Here is a 15,142-nt window from a genome sequence, read left to right as displayed (position 1 = left end):
TATTGTTTATTTTTCCCTTAATTGGTTAGTGTTTGCTTAATATAGTTAGGGATTCCAATAGTGGGTACACGTATATTTGTAAATATTGTAACTTCTCATGAATTGATCCCCATACCATTACATATTAACTTTCTTTGTCTCTTCTTACCATTTTTGGCTCAAGGTCTATTCTGCCTGGTACGAGTATAGTTACTCTTACTTTCTTCTGTTTTGTCCTTGCATGGAAACTTTTCTCATCCCTAAACTTTGAGACTCTGTGTTTCCTTAAAGCTGAAATGAGTCTCTTGTAAGCATCATATAGCTGGTCTTGTTTTTTTAATCCATTTAGCCACTAAGTGCCTTTTGGTTACTGAATTCAATCCATTTACAGTTGGAGTAATTATTGATAAGGACTTACAAGTGTCATCCTTATTAATTACTTTCTGGTTGTTTGTATTTCCATTTTTTTCCCTCTGTTTCTCCCACCTTTTCTAAATGGGTGATTTTCCAAGATCATAGGTTGTTTTCCATTCCTAATTATGTTTTGTGAATCTAATCTCGGTTTCTATTTTGTGGTTACCATGAGGCTTACATAAAGCATCTCATTGATAAAACTGTTCATTTTAAGTTTACAGCAACTTACTTTGCCACATACAAAAACCCCACCATTTCACTCCCCCTTTTAAAATTTAGGCTCAAAATTTGCTTCCTTTAGTTATATATACATTAACCATTATAAGAGTTATAGTTATTTTTAGCATTCTTTCCTTTAACCTTCATACTATAGTTACATGATTAACAAACTATCCCTATTACAGATTAGAATATTCTAAAAATTTACCTTTGTGTTTGCCAGTATGTTTCATGTTTTCATAAGTTTTCATGTCACCAATTAACATTTCTCATTTCAGTGTAAAGAACTGATGATGGGCTTCCTTTCATGGCCTGATAGAGATTCCTTTGTAGGTTATATCTTTTGTATCCTGGATGTCTTCAAGATTCTCTCCTTATCTTTGTTTTTCATTACAAAGGCTCCTATAGAAATTGTTCATGCACTGAGAGAAAATTGCATTTCTTGTATGTTTTCTTAGATGTCCAGTTCCTATCCCATGATTGGGAAAGGTGCACCTATTATTTCTTTAAATAAACATTCTGCTCCCAATTTCTCCGCTGGGTTCTTAGTATTCTAATCTTTGTTCATCTTATGGAATCCTATAAATCATGTAGCCTTTGTTTTCTCTTTTCAAGCTTTTCTCTTTGTCCTCCTCTAATTCTCTAGAATTATCTACCATCTAACCTGTTTATTCTGTTTTCCTTTCATTTCTCTACTCTGATTCAGATGTTCTCTACTGGTTTTTACTTATTTATTTTGCTTTTGTCATTCAATTGTTCAGCTGCAGGATTAGTGTTTCTTTTTAACAATTCATGTTTCTTGGATACCTCATTTTTTTCATATATTTTGCCCCTCATTTCACAATATTAACTTTCTGAGATTTCTTGTACCTTGTTGAGTTTCTTTAACATAACTATTTTGAATGATGCATCAGTCAGGCCACAAAATTCTATGCCTTTGAGCTAGTGATTGATGAATTATTATCTTTTGGTTATAGTATGTTTTCTTGATTTTTCATGTTTTTTGTAGTTTTGCATTTCTGCTTTCTCACTGCAGGAGACACCTCCTGCACTCTGTATTAGTTACCTTAAAATGTGGTGTTAGTTTTGGAATTATTATATCAGGGTATGATATGTGGTTATTAAGCATGGGTACACCAGCTCCACTCTTATTATCTCTTGCAGAAAATTTTATTTCTCTATTATTTAGAATTTATTTTTCTATTATTTTCTATTATTTCTAAGAATTTATTTTTCTATTATTTCTTCTCTGGTACTTATAACCACTGTCTATTGGAAGATTATCTTTTCCTTTTCCAGAAGATGGTGCTATCGATCTAGTTGGTGATTTCTCCATAGTCCACAGGTAACTGGTCTGTTTTACTAATAGCGCTCCATTTATCATATCTGCTTTCTCTGCTAACTAAAAGCTATTAGAAGCAGCTGGCCACAAAGGAAGGCTATTCGATAACCCACAGACCAATTGGAGAGATTCGTGGGCGTGTTTTTCCAGAGGCTCATGGATGGATCTTGTGCTGAGGACCTTGGCTCAACTGACAGAAATCAATGTCCCTTAGTTGTTGGAGAAATAAATTCTAGCCACTTACCCAGGCAGAGGAAGAACAAGCGGTACTTCAGGAATGGTGAGGTCAGGAGAAGCTTTATTACTCATGCATGAGGTCCCAGACCTGGGTAGTCCCATAAGGTCTGAGCACCTGTTTAAAGACAAAGGGTTCCTTTTATACACCACTATCTTACATTGATGACGTCAGTTTTTAGCAGGCACAACCATTTGCTGCAAAGTTCCTAGACAAGGGGGCGGGCAAAAGGGAGAATGATGCAGGCATTCAGGGATGGCCTTGGAGAGAGAGACCAGCATGGCCGGCTGCCTGACCTTGTTAAAAATGTAACTTTGTTTAGATAAGCTAAAACTTAGATAGCAAGCTCTCTAAGGAAAGATTTATTAAGCAAACTTGTTACTTACAATTGCATTGGATTATTATCTGCATCAGGCCTAAGACCCTTTAGCAGGGAGCTGGAAAGATTTGCTTAGCTGTTCCCTTTCCTCCTGACCTTAGATAGTCTGATCTCCTCTGTCACAACCCTTTTCATCCTCCTAATCACAGACATCCTCCCTCAGAATTCTGGGTCCTGCTAGGAGGACATGTGTCCCCAAAGCTATGTCCCACACAACTGGAGTGTTTATACACTCAGTGAGCACTCTCCTTAGCCCCACCGGAGAGGTCACGCACTGAACAGTTCAGTCTCATGCAGTCACCAACCTCCTGCTGGAATACCTGCTTAGAGAGACTGAACTTCTGTAACTTCTCACTCATCTGTAGTTCTCTGCTCAGGTCACCATTATCCACATTTTCCCAACCACAAGGAAAGGCTGAGGCAGGTTCACTGATTCTTCTGTTTTTATAGCCTGTATCAAGGTCTCCTGTTTATTATGGGATACACAGAGAGGCGTGACTCCTCCCAGGTCCTTAGGCATTTGGTGCTACACCCACATCTCCCAAGGGGACACTTGTGTTGTGAATAAAATTCTAATTATTTGTTTAAAGACAAGGGGGCCAAAAATAGGAAAATCTTAGCTACCATGATGCTAATATCTCTGAGCACATTTAAAGAGCAAATGAGGTGGTGATATGTTATGAGAGGATCCCAATGTTACCTCATTTTGAAAAGTTAATTAATTAAAAACAAAATATTTTAAAATTCAAACATTATGTGTAGGCAAATAAATAAACATCATGAACTGATGTAAAATTAGATGGCAGAGAAACAGAAAGGAAAACACTCAACATGGGCTTGTAGAAACTAACAAAGGAAAGGTAATTGGCACCACTTATGTTTAAAATAAATATTAGTTGCCAAACACATGTGTCTTTTCAAATGCTAAGCCTCGCCTAATGTTCTCCATGCAATTGATTCTATATAATAGGAAGTACAGAAGCCAGGCTGCATACAGCCTGGTAAGTAAAATAAAAATTCATGGTGAAAAAAAAAACCAAAAAGATGTGTTCCACCAAAAAATAAATTTAAATACACTGTAAAATATATATTTTTTAGAACTCAATTTTGCTCAATCTGAAATTCTGTTTTCCCTTTTTTTTTTTTTAATATTTATTTATTTATTTATTTATACAAGCACTGGGTACAGTCAGAAGCGCGGGAGGGTGAGAGAATTGACCAGAGCCAGAGCGGGGAGCAGAGCAGGCAGAAGGATCGAAGTACACTGCTGAGGGGAGCAGCGGGCGGCAGGAGAGGTCTGCGCGCCATGTGGGACCCTCTTCCAGTGGCCGGGGAGCAGCCAGGGATCGAACCAGGGCTGCAGAGGCTGCACGCAGCTTCACAACCCAGCGCTCAACCGCTGCACTACCGGGGAGGCCCCCCCTTTTTTTTTTTTTTTAAGATTTATTTATACAAGCACTGGGGTACAAGCCAGAGGTGCGGGAGGGTGAGAGATTTCACCAGAGACAGAGTGGGGAACAGAACAGGCAGACTGACTGAAATACACTGCTGCGGAAGCAGCAGGAGTGACAGGAGAGGTCTGCCACGCCATGTGGGAATCTCCCTGGCAGGCAGAATCAAACTGGCACTGCAGAGGCTGCGGACAGCTCCACGGCACCTGCTGCACCAACGGGGAGGCCCTGATGAACTGCCTTTTAACCTGGGATATATCCTGATTTGCCTATTGTAAAGGTGAAAGGACACGGAGCAGGATCCCTATGACGCGAGCAGACAGGGTAAAGTAGGAGAGAGTCCTGGAGCCCTCAGTGGCTTTTGCAGGATTTTGTTGGGATTTGCCAGGTACTCAGCAGGCAGTGGTGCTGGGGGGACAGGGGGTTGGCAGGCCTCCCAGAGTCCAACAAGTCCTCACTCTACCAGGGCTCTCCGGCGTTCTCCGATGGTTTCCTCTTCTCTGCTCTCCTCATGGTTCTCTGCTTCTCTCTCGCTCTTCTGGCGTCCCCGTGATGCCGCCCTTATAAGCTCAGTCTCTAAGCCCAGGTGTACCCACTAACTCATGCCCACAACCTACTCCAGGTACCCGCCATCAGGCATGCATTCAGGACCCCAGGGATCTATCATCAATCCTAATGGTGGGAGGGCAGAAAAGCCTGATACTTTTTACCTTACCCTACACTGATATACAAGTACTGAGTGAGACTAATCTTCTTAATTGGCCATTCTTGCTAGGTATCAAGCTTCTCTGGCCTCCAAGTGATCTGAGACAAGGTCCATTGAGACCCCAGCATTTGCAGCTGCCAACCCTGTGGTAGAACCTCTACGCCTAAGGGTGGGACTTGGAGTAAGAAGGGAACTGTAGGGTAAATGTAATAAATCAGGTTTTTTGCACCACTAGCCTCTATGGCTATCACCTGTGTCCTTGATTGTCTTGACACAGGAGCATGGTTACCAGGCACGAGGGCCTGATTGTGGACATCTGGCATGTGGGTGTGCACGTGCATGTGCTCATGTGCACACCTGAGCCTAGTGGACAGGGATATAAGGTGGCATCATTCAGAGACAGGTTGATACCAGAGTATGAGCCCACACAAGGATGTGAGAGAGAAAGCCAGAGGCCAAAGAGAAAAAGAGAGCATAAAGATTTATGGGGGTTCTGGAAGGTTCAATTGGCTGCCGGCCTCCCAGGTCCCACTGCATGGCCCGTGTCTGCCTCCTTGCACACTGAGGGCCTCCCTGCCTGGTGTGCCTGTGTTCCTAGTTCCCTGAGAGAACATTAGAGCCTGAAAAATAGACCAAGGGCTCCAGGAGTCTCCTTTATCTGTCTACTGAATAGTGAACCTGTCCTGTGCATGCTGGCACAATAGGAACCCTAACCCACAACAGCAGTCTCATGCAACTTGGAATTGGAGGGGATGAGAACCACCAGTTGCCTGACCCTCCCAGTAAGATACCATATCCCTTCACAGGAACCGAGGAAGGAGCCAGAACTTACTATACCTGCTCAGAGTAGAGGAAAGCAGTAAGTTATGGCTCATGCCATAGACTCTTGCACAGTGCTCAGAGTTAGTTTTATTGTTGTTGTTTTATGTGTGTGAAACAAATTTCATTTATTTCAGTTAGACAGAACTTATTTCTAGCATTGTATAGGGGCCTGGCAAATTTCTGTAACACTGATTCCACAGGGCCCAGGAATTACTAAAGGACTATCAATATTTCTTAAGGAAGTACAAGGTGATTCTTCAAAATAACACTTCACACAAACATTCTTTCCGTTATTCATCTCAATCTTGCAGAATCCTGTTCCTTATGTTGGGTGTGTCGTTTATTAAAATGAAATCATTTCATTCTTATTTTAAAATCCAGTTATTTTTCATTCTTTTTAAAGTTGAAATGCAAATGAATATAATGCAGTACAATCTTTTGGTTCTTTTATCCTGATTGGGCTTGTGAATATGCTTTAAAAATGTTTAAATAAAATAAAAGTTTTGTGTGTTATTTTTCTTAGGAGATCTATTCTCACAATCACAGTTTTGCGATAGGGATGCAGGTATTTAATTAATAGAACTCTATTAATTTTGGTAGTTTATATAGAGTCAATGACATTTGGCATTTTTAAAAATTATAATAATGCATATGAAATTCTACTACAATCATTAAAATTTCTTATTTAGATATGACGCAAGTGTCTCTTAAGTAATTCACTAGTTACTGATATAGGGGCCGTGATGCTTTTGGAGTGAACAGATACATGCACAGAACTTCCATCAGCATGTATATAGCCACATCAATCATTAGGAAAACATCATTATCTAAAGTTAAGACTATATTAAAGTGAGATGGTAAATAACAATGGGCGACAGAGAAAAAAACAGCACTAGCAAGCTGGCCATGTATCTTAGGCATACACAAGGGAAGGAGGATTGAGGGTGTCAAAACAGGGGGAGATAGAGCCCAGGGGACTACGGGGGTAGTCACGGGGGTGTGGTGGTGGGAGAACTGTGGGGACTACACATGAGGGGAGAATCCCAATACTGTACAAAAATGATCAACTGTGTAAGAAGAGAAAAAATAAATGAGTGACCTGACACTTCATTTGGCTTTTATTAACCCTACTTCCTAAGTTAAGCATAAGCATAACAAGCAAGCATAAACATAGATGAGAGCAGTAAGAGTTTAAATAGATTTTCCTGGATAAATATTCTTTCATGGCTAATGGCCTGAGAAACTTTCATTGGTTGATAATTGAGATATTCTCACATGTGCTGTTTCCCTGAAGGATGGGTCTGTGTGGCCCCTCACACGGCCATTCCAGAAGTGCACTCCTCTAAAGGGAACAGCCCTGGAGGATGTGTAAGAAAAGGCTTGAAGAGCGCCACTGACAACATTCTGAGTTTCATGTTCTCTGCTGGATTATTGCACGGGCCTTCTACTCATCAGCCTGCCTATTTCCCTGAGCTTCATTCTCACAAGTTCTCCAGTAATTCATCTTCCTTCCTTTCATTCCACTTGTTTTTTCTTTCACACAATACCTGGTTATGAACCAAAACCTACATACTGGCTCCTATTCAATGGCGCACCCTCCTGCTGCACGATGTTCACACTTAGCTCTCCGTCAGGAGAAGCTGCACAGAACAGCTTTGTGCTGCTCAACCGATGGACCACCAAGGTGCTCGTCATGCCCACATGGCATCCCTCCCTAGGCTGTCCAAGCCAGTAACTGACTATGGTCAGGTGATTAGAGCTGGCCTGTCCCTACACACTGCAGTTCTCTTCCAGCAAGTAACCTTTGCTAAGGACCTGAGACTTTTTCAGAAGAGAGCTGTAGTCTGAAACTTGTCTTTCCTCATCCTTTCTTCCCTCTCCCCTTCACAGGTGTTAGACTGGCATGGTGATCTGGAAAATTCCCTGACTATTTTTTCTCCCACCACTTAATCTTAAACAGGCATGTCTCCCTTTAAATTACTTACACGTCTAATCCCATCTTAGAGTATATCTTGAAAGGCTCAAATTCATATAGGTGGTAATGGTGTGGTCCTGGAAAACAGGAGATAAGATGGAATTTGGAGAATGACTGATTCACCTCCCACCCCAAGCTGGTAAGGACCCATCCTGACAGAATGTGACGGGGACACAGTCCCTCACTCAAGATGGCATGCAAATGGCTGAAGATTTTACTGGTGGTGATCTCAGAATACCCTTACCAAAGTGATGATTCAGACATTTGAAGAATATGAGGGATACAAGAACAGTACATTTGACTGGTTATTGTAAAACTGGTTACCACCCTGCAGAGTAATAATTAGACTGAGCATATACTTGGCAAATACTTAAAGTCCATGTGTAAATTCCTGAGGGACTGTTAGGTAGCTCGTGAAGAGGCACTGGAAGAATGAGCACATTCATGGGATGGAAAAAGGGGAGGACACAACAAAGGACAGAAGCAGGCACAGAACACTTAGGGGTCTCATTTTGCATCTTCAGCAGAGGTGATATAGGAGGCTGGCAGCTAATGCCAGAGGGCATGACCGTGTTTGCCTACCCACTGCAGCTCCTCAGCAGCCAGGCTTGAGGACTGGTACCAGCAGCCCCTATGGGCCAGCCTCTGGGGCTCCAAATGTGATACACATCCTCCAGATGCTTAGGTAAGGGGTGCCCAGCTAAAGCTAGTTCCTGTGCCTCCAGGAGAGAGGCCTGCACACATACAGCCCGTGGGCCAGTCTAGCAGCCTCTGAAGACTGCAGCCTACACTCCTGTACTTGACTGTACTGTAGGCTCAGTCTGGGCGCACAGGATAGGGTTCCACTTATGGATACTGTAGTGGAATTTTAAATGGACCAATCAGGTTCAAGCTTTCACTGGTGCCATTCAAGGTTTTGGAGAGCAGTCAGGATTATAAATGAACCAATCCTGAATGGAATTTGACCGGCACCAATCAAAACAGCTGGACAGAACACTGTGAACAGAAGACTCAGGCTTGAAGGGCAGGGACCCTGGAGGGGTCCAGCTGGAGCAGTTCATCAGATGGCTTCAGATCATATTCGTCAGGACTCCTAGAAAGACCTCTGCAAACTTCAAGACCTTTGTGGCATCCTTCCGAGACCTCTGAGACTGCCACAGACCTTCCTATTTGATCTGCAGCCTTGACCACTGCACCTGGTTCTGGCTCTGCCTCTGACAATGCCTGCCTGCTGTTGATTTCTACCAACAGCTCTCTAAATGCTCTAACACCAGTGCTGTCTGCTGCTGGCACTGCCAACCAGTGTCTGGCCACCTTTGAATGCTTCCCAGCACCCCTGATCCTCTGACAACGCCTCCTGGTGCTGATCTAGCATCCAGTTAAAGTCTAGCCCGGCCTTCAGACCGTTGCTGGAGGATACTATTCTGCTCAGCACATTTACAGCACCTTATTTTCAGAGTAAGTGACTAAAAAGTCAACCCTTTAAATTGAACTTTAAAAAATATTTTATAAGATCTTTGAAAGCAAGGTCTTATTTTAGTTATCTCACTGTACAAATATATAAACTTATAATTGATGAGATTATACTGTTTACCAAATTCAAAAGATCTCTAACTCACTTCTTAAGGAAGAGAAGTGAAATCATAGAAGGATAGTATTATTTACCGAACTTGAGGCCCTGAAAAAAGTGGGGCTTACAGAAAGAAAAAGAAAAAATACCGGATGGTCTCACTCATAGCAGGAATCTAGAAAACTTAAATAAGGGACCAGGAAAATGAATAATTATAAGAAAGTGAAAATCAAAATCGACAAAAAACTATGAACCAGAGACACTCTATGGGGGGCGGGAGGGCGGGGAGGGGAGGGATTGGGGTCAAAATAAGGGGGTTGCAATTGCATGTGGAATATAAAAATAAAATTTATTTAAAAAAAAAAGAAAAAAGTGGGGCTTTTTTGATTAAGTTAAAAAATAATGAAAAGTATTAACCTTTTTACTTTTTTAATGGTTTCCCCTTAGAAGTTGCAGTGTCACCTCAGCAGCCACACCTGGCAACACCTCCATCTGCCACCGTGAGTTGGATGGATTCCAGTCTACTGCTTACCAGTGTGCCACCAGCACCAAGAGTTTGTGAAAGGGACAGCACCATCTTGCACAAGCAGCCTTTGGACAGCTCAACACTACAGACACTCTCTGGGGTAGACAGCCTGCCATTTCTGGCCTATCTAGACACAAATAGAACAGAAAATCAATGTACATGCTCATGAATTATGAATTATGTTGGTAGTGTTAAATGATGAACTGAGGTATATTAAAAACTATCAGAAGAACCAGAAGGTCTAGCAAAAACACCTTAAAAAAAAATCGTTAATCACAGAGCCGACATTCTTCTTGTTAAAAAAACAAAGGAAGGAAACTAATTAAAAAAACATTTCTGGGAAGTGAAACAGGACGGAGAAAGGAAACCGAAAGTTGTTCCCTGTATTGAGGGTTGACATGAGGAGCTGGTGCCAACTGTATCGAAATGAACTTGTCTTTGAGTCTGATGTTGAGGCCAAGAGATTGCTTTACCATCTTTGTTAATTTTTCCAACAGTTCCTGAGAGTTTACCATCTACAGAAAATATGCTCACATTAGACAATATGGGGTACTTTCGAGCAGACTATCATCTACAGCGTCCAGCACAGCAAATAGGAAAAACAGGCCAGGATACAAGACTCAGCATAGAATGGGAAAAACATTCCCCCAAAACTACGTAGGTCACCCAGTCTCCACACCCAAGACTCAGGTTATAAAGCTGTTGGATCCTATGTCCACTCTCACCACTGCTTTTCAATATAATACTGGAAGTCCTTGCCAGAGCAATAAGACAAGAGAAAGACATACAAGGAATCCAAATAAGAAAAGAAGAAGTCAAACTATCACTATTTGCAGATGACATGATAATATAATCAAACTCATCAATCAGTTCAGTAAAGTGGCAGGATACAAAATCAACACGCAAAAGTCAGTAGCCTTCCTATACGCAAACAATAAATCTGAAGAAGAAGAAATCAAAAAAAATCCCTTTTATTATCAAAACAAAAAAAATCAAATACCTGGGAATAAATCTAGCAAAATAGGTAAAGGACCTATACAAAGAAAACTATAAAACACTGTTAAAAGAAATAGAAGAAGACACAAAGAAATGGAAAGACATCCCCTGCTCATGGATTAGAAGAATAAACATTATTAAAATGGCCATCCTACCAAAAGCAATAGACAGATTCAATGCTATTCCAATCAAAATTTCAATGTCATTCTTCAAAGATGTAGAACAATTATTGATGAAATTCATATGGAACCACCCAAAACCCCAAATAGCCAAAGCTCTCTTGAAAAAAAAAGAAGGGAATGGAGGCATCACACTCCCAGACTTCAAACTATACTGCAAAGCCATAATCATCAAAACTGCATGGTATTGGAACAAGAACAGACACACAGACCAATGGAACTGAATAGAAAATCCAGAAATAAACCCACAGATTTATAGTCAACTAATATTTGAGAAAGGAGAAAGAATATGCACTGGAGCAAAGAAAGTTTGTTCAATAAATGGTGCTGGGAAAACTGGGTCACTACATGCAAAAGAATGAAGCTTGACTACTACCTAACACCATGCACAAAAATCAACTCAAAATGGATTAAAGAACTAGACATAAGACCTGAAACCATAAAATACATAGAAGGAAATATAGGCGAAACACTACGTGATATGCACATCAAAGACATCTTTACAGACACATCACCCAAAGCAGTGATAGTGAAGGCAAAGATAAACAGCTGGGACTACATCAAATTAAAGAGCTTCTGCACAGCAAAAGAGACAATAACAAAACAAAGAGAAACCCCACCGACTGGGAGAACATTTCTGCACACAACACTAATGATAAAGGACTGATCACAAAAATCTGCAAAGAGCTGATGAGACTCAACAACAAAGAAAATAATCCTGTCAAAAATGGGCAGAAGAGCTAAAAAGCAATTTCTCTGAAGAGAAATGCAAATGGCCAACAGGCATATGAAAAAATGTTCAACATCACTTGTCATCAGGGAAATGCAAATCAAAACTACCATGAGATACCATCTTACACCAGTGAGAATGGCACATATTAAAAAAACTAGCAACAACAAATGTTGGCGAGGATGTGGAGAAAAAGGAACTCTTCTGCACTGTTGGTGGGAGTGCAAACTGGTCCAACCACTATGGAGAGCTGTGTGGAGATTTCTGGACCTACTAAACATAGAGCTTCCATATGATCCAGCAATTCCACTCCTAGGTATTTACCCAAAGGACACAGAAACATCCATTCCAAAGAGCACCTGCACCCCTATGTTTATAGCAGCACTGTTTACAATAGCTAAGCTTAGGAAACAACCCAAATGCCCAAAAATAGATGACTGGATCAAGAAGATGTGGTACATATACACTGTGGAATATTACCCAGTATTCAAAAAAGATAAACACATGCAATTTGCAGCAACATGGATGGTGCTGGAAGGGATCATGCTCAGCGAAATAAGCCAGAAAGAAAAAGAAAAATACCAGATGGTCTCACTCATAGCAGGAATCTAGAAAACTTAAATAAGGGACCAGGAAAAAGAATAACTGTAAGAAAGTAAAAATCAAAATCAACAAGCAACTATGAACCAGAGACACTCTGTGGAGGATGGGGGCATGGAGGGGAGGGATTGGGGTCAAAATAAGGGGGTCGCAATTGTATGGGGAATATAAAAATAAAATTTATAATAAAAATAAATAAATAAAGCTGTTGGATCCTAGATTTAAATCTCCGACTGACATGAAAACTCCTGCTTAGTAGAAAACACCTGTGCTCCCCCTCTAAGGGAAATCTCACTGGTAAGACTCTGCCCATTCCTGATTGTCCCATTTATTCGTGTGACCCCATCAACAGCCACGCATGCACGGGCACAGGAGGAAACCAGCTCAGACAGGCTCATGTCCATATTCACTTATCTCACATTTCTTGCTCATCTGTTGCAGGCACCGTGTGGGAACTGAGGTGTGATGATGACTGAGACAGAGTCTCCCACAACCGACTGGGAGGGCCTAGGAAAGCGGGAGGGCTAAAGTCTGGGGCCTGGAGACATCAGGTGGCCCGCAAACCCCACAGTGCGGCCTGTGAGAGGGGCTTTGCACCAAGGGGAGAGCTCTGGGAGCGCAGCACAGAGGAGCACAGGGCGGGTCCTCACAGGCCAGGTACGCAGGTGCCCAGGGTAGGAGCAGGACACAGATGGCGTGGGGAGGATCTCCGGAGCAACTGGGAAAGTGAGAGTGGAGTCTCCCTGGAAGCAGGCGTGTGTAGACATCTGAAGGTGGAAACAGAACCGTGGGCAGGGGCGTTGATCTACAAGCAACATCAGGAGGCCTAAGAACATGGAGAACGACAGTAACCAACAAAACAAAGCTCTGCATGAAAGTATGGTGGAGGCAAAACTGTCAGAAATAACATTGTCAGAAACTTCTAAAGTCAAAGAGAATGGGGAAGTTCACTTTCCCGCCATAAAAACACAGTATGCTCTTAGATTGTTCTCACTTTACCTGTGGACAGCACCCAGGTCAGCCAACACACGGATAGAAACTTTGCTAATTTCCAAAACAACCACTGTGGAAAAGAGCTACCTCCAGTAAAAAGGCCCTTTTTAGGGACATAAAGACTAACCTGCTGTCTCAGCACTGGGATGAGCCTCCCCCTTTGTCCTTGGGTGACCTGAAAAGGCGAACAGTGGGGGAGCATTTTAAAGCGCTTTCCCTGAGGAAGACACACTCTGTGCCCAGGTCTGTTCTCCCAAATTCTTTCCTTATCCTGTTTCTGCTATGTTCATTATCTTGTGCTCACCCCAGCCCCACCGTTGGCACACATGCACACACACACACACACACACACGCACACCAACACGCATGCACACCAATATTAGTCTTCAAATTGCAGTATATTAAAACTCAGAAAATCACAATAAAATAAATAAGCAGACTAACACAATTCCTTTAGATCAGTTCCCCTTCTCCTCCCCCCCCAAAACACAATAGTCAAACCACTCCCTGCCCAGAGGATAAGCTCAGTTCCTCTTTCACAGCAAATCCAAGTCTGTGCTTCCTACATGAGTCAGAAGCCTGCCAGACTCCACACTCTGAGGGAATCTACTCTACAGGCAGGTCTCTCTGGATCAAGCTGAAGTCTGGAGTTTGCTGTCCAGGAGACAGGTAGGTGAGGAAGGAGGGAGACGGGGTAGACAGGGAGCTACAACAGCAGACTCTGAGACTGAAATAGCAACAAACTGATGGAAACTGTCATGGGAGCAAAAGACACACAGGCAGGGCAGGACATACTAGAACGTAAGAGTGACTCTAATTATCATTGTTCCAAAACCCATTTCCAAATCTGGGAGGAAAGGTGTACATATCTACCCAGACAGATAAACAAAACATAGGGACAGGGCCTCCCCGGTGGCGCAGCGGTTGAGCCCTGGGTTGCGAAGCTGCCCGCAGCCTCTGCGGCGCCGGTTCGATTCCTGGCTGCTCCCCGGCCACCAGAGGAGGGTCCCACATGGTGCGCAGACCCCTCCTGCCGCCCGCTGCTCCCCTCAGCAGTGTACTTCGGTCCTTCTGCCTGCTCTGCTCCCCGCTCTGGCTCTGGTGAATTCTCTCACCCTCCCGCGCTTCTGACTGTACCCAGTGCATGTATAAATGAAACAAACAAACAAATAAATAAATAAAACATGCCTCTATAAAAGAAAAAAAAAAATAGGGACAGGTTTAAAACCAAACTGTATTTGAAAGCATTACTGCAGTAAGGGGAGATTATTCAATAGGGGAAACAGTTTGTCACAGAGTTGCAATCTTCTTCAAGGCCAGACAGGAATTTTCTTTTATGGGGAAGGTCCAACAGCTCAGAAAACAGGTTAGGGAGGGAGCAGAATCATCAGGGAATTTTTTTCCAGAGACCTTCTGGTCACAGGAGGGCTCTTTAAGGACAGTCTATGCTGAATGTGCAGAGTCCCTAGTGCAGAGTTTCATCTATGTCTCATGAGAAAGTGTGGTTCATGCAGCAGCAGTTTTTTACAGCATACCAGGGTGCATGGATTTCTTTAACCACCACTATTATCCAGGAGTTAAAAACCTGAGGAAAAGCTTAAAATTGTTATTATGATTCACAATACGTAATGGGTGCCATTATAAGCACAGAGAAGAGAACTACTAGCTTCATAAATGAGGAGAAACTAGAGCTAGGTCTGGGGTACAGAGCCCCTAGCAGAGAAAGTGGGGAAAGCCTTATGCAGTGTAACATTTAGAGTCTAGAAATGCCATGAAAATAAAGGAAGGTGTCAGGGTTTGGATTCTAAGGAAAAGCATGAGGTAAGTATTTGGAAAAGAATGGATTTGAAAGGACCCCTTTTTGGAATTATAGAAGTGAAAAGAATAAAGAGGTTTGGGAGCCCAAGGACACAGAAACCAGACTGCATTTAGAATGGGGCACCTGAGCATGTTTAGAGGTTGGTATGAAAACAACCAGCAGAGCAAGACTGATGACACAAATGAAAGAAAGGATAAATGGAAGAGC

The sequence above is a fragment of the Talpa occidentalis genome, unplaced genomic scaffold (genome assembly GCF_014898055.3).
Source record: "Talpa occidentalis isolate TD23 unplaced genomic scaffold, MPIMG_talOcc4v2.1 talOcc4.3, whole genome shotgun sequence".
Taxonomy (NCBI): domain Eukaryota; kingdom Metazoa; phylum Chordata; class Mammalia; order Eulipotyphla; family Talpidae; genus Talpa; species Talpa occidentalis.
This window is presented reverse-complemented; position numbering follows the sequence as displayed.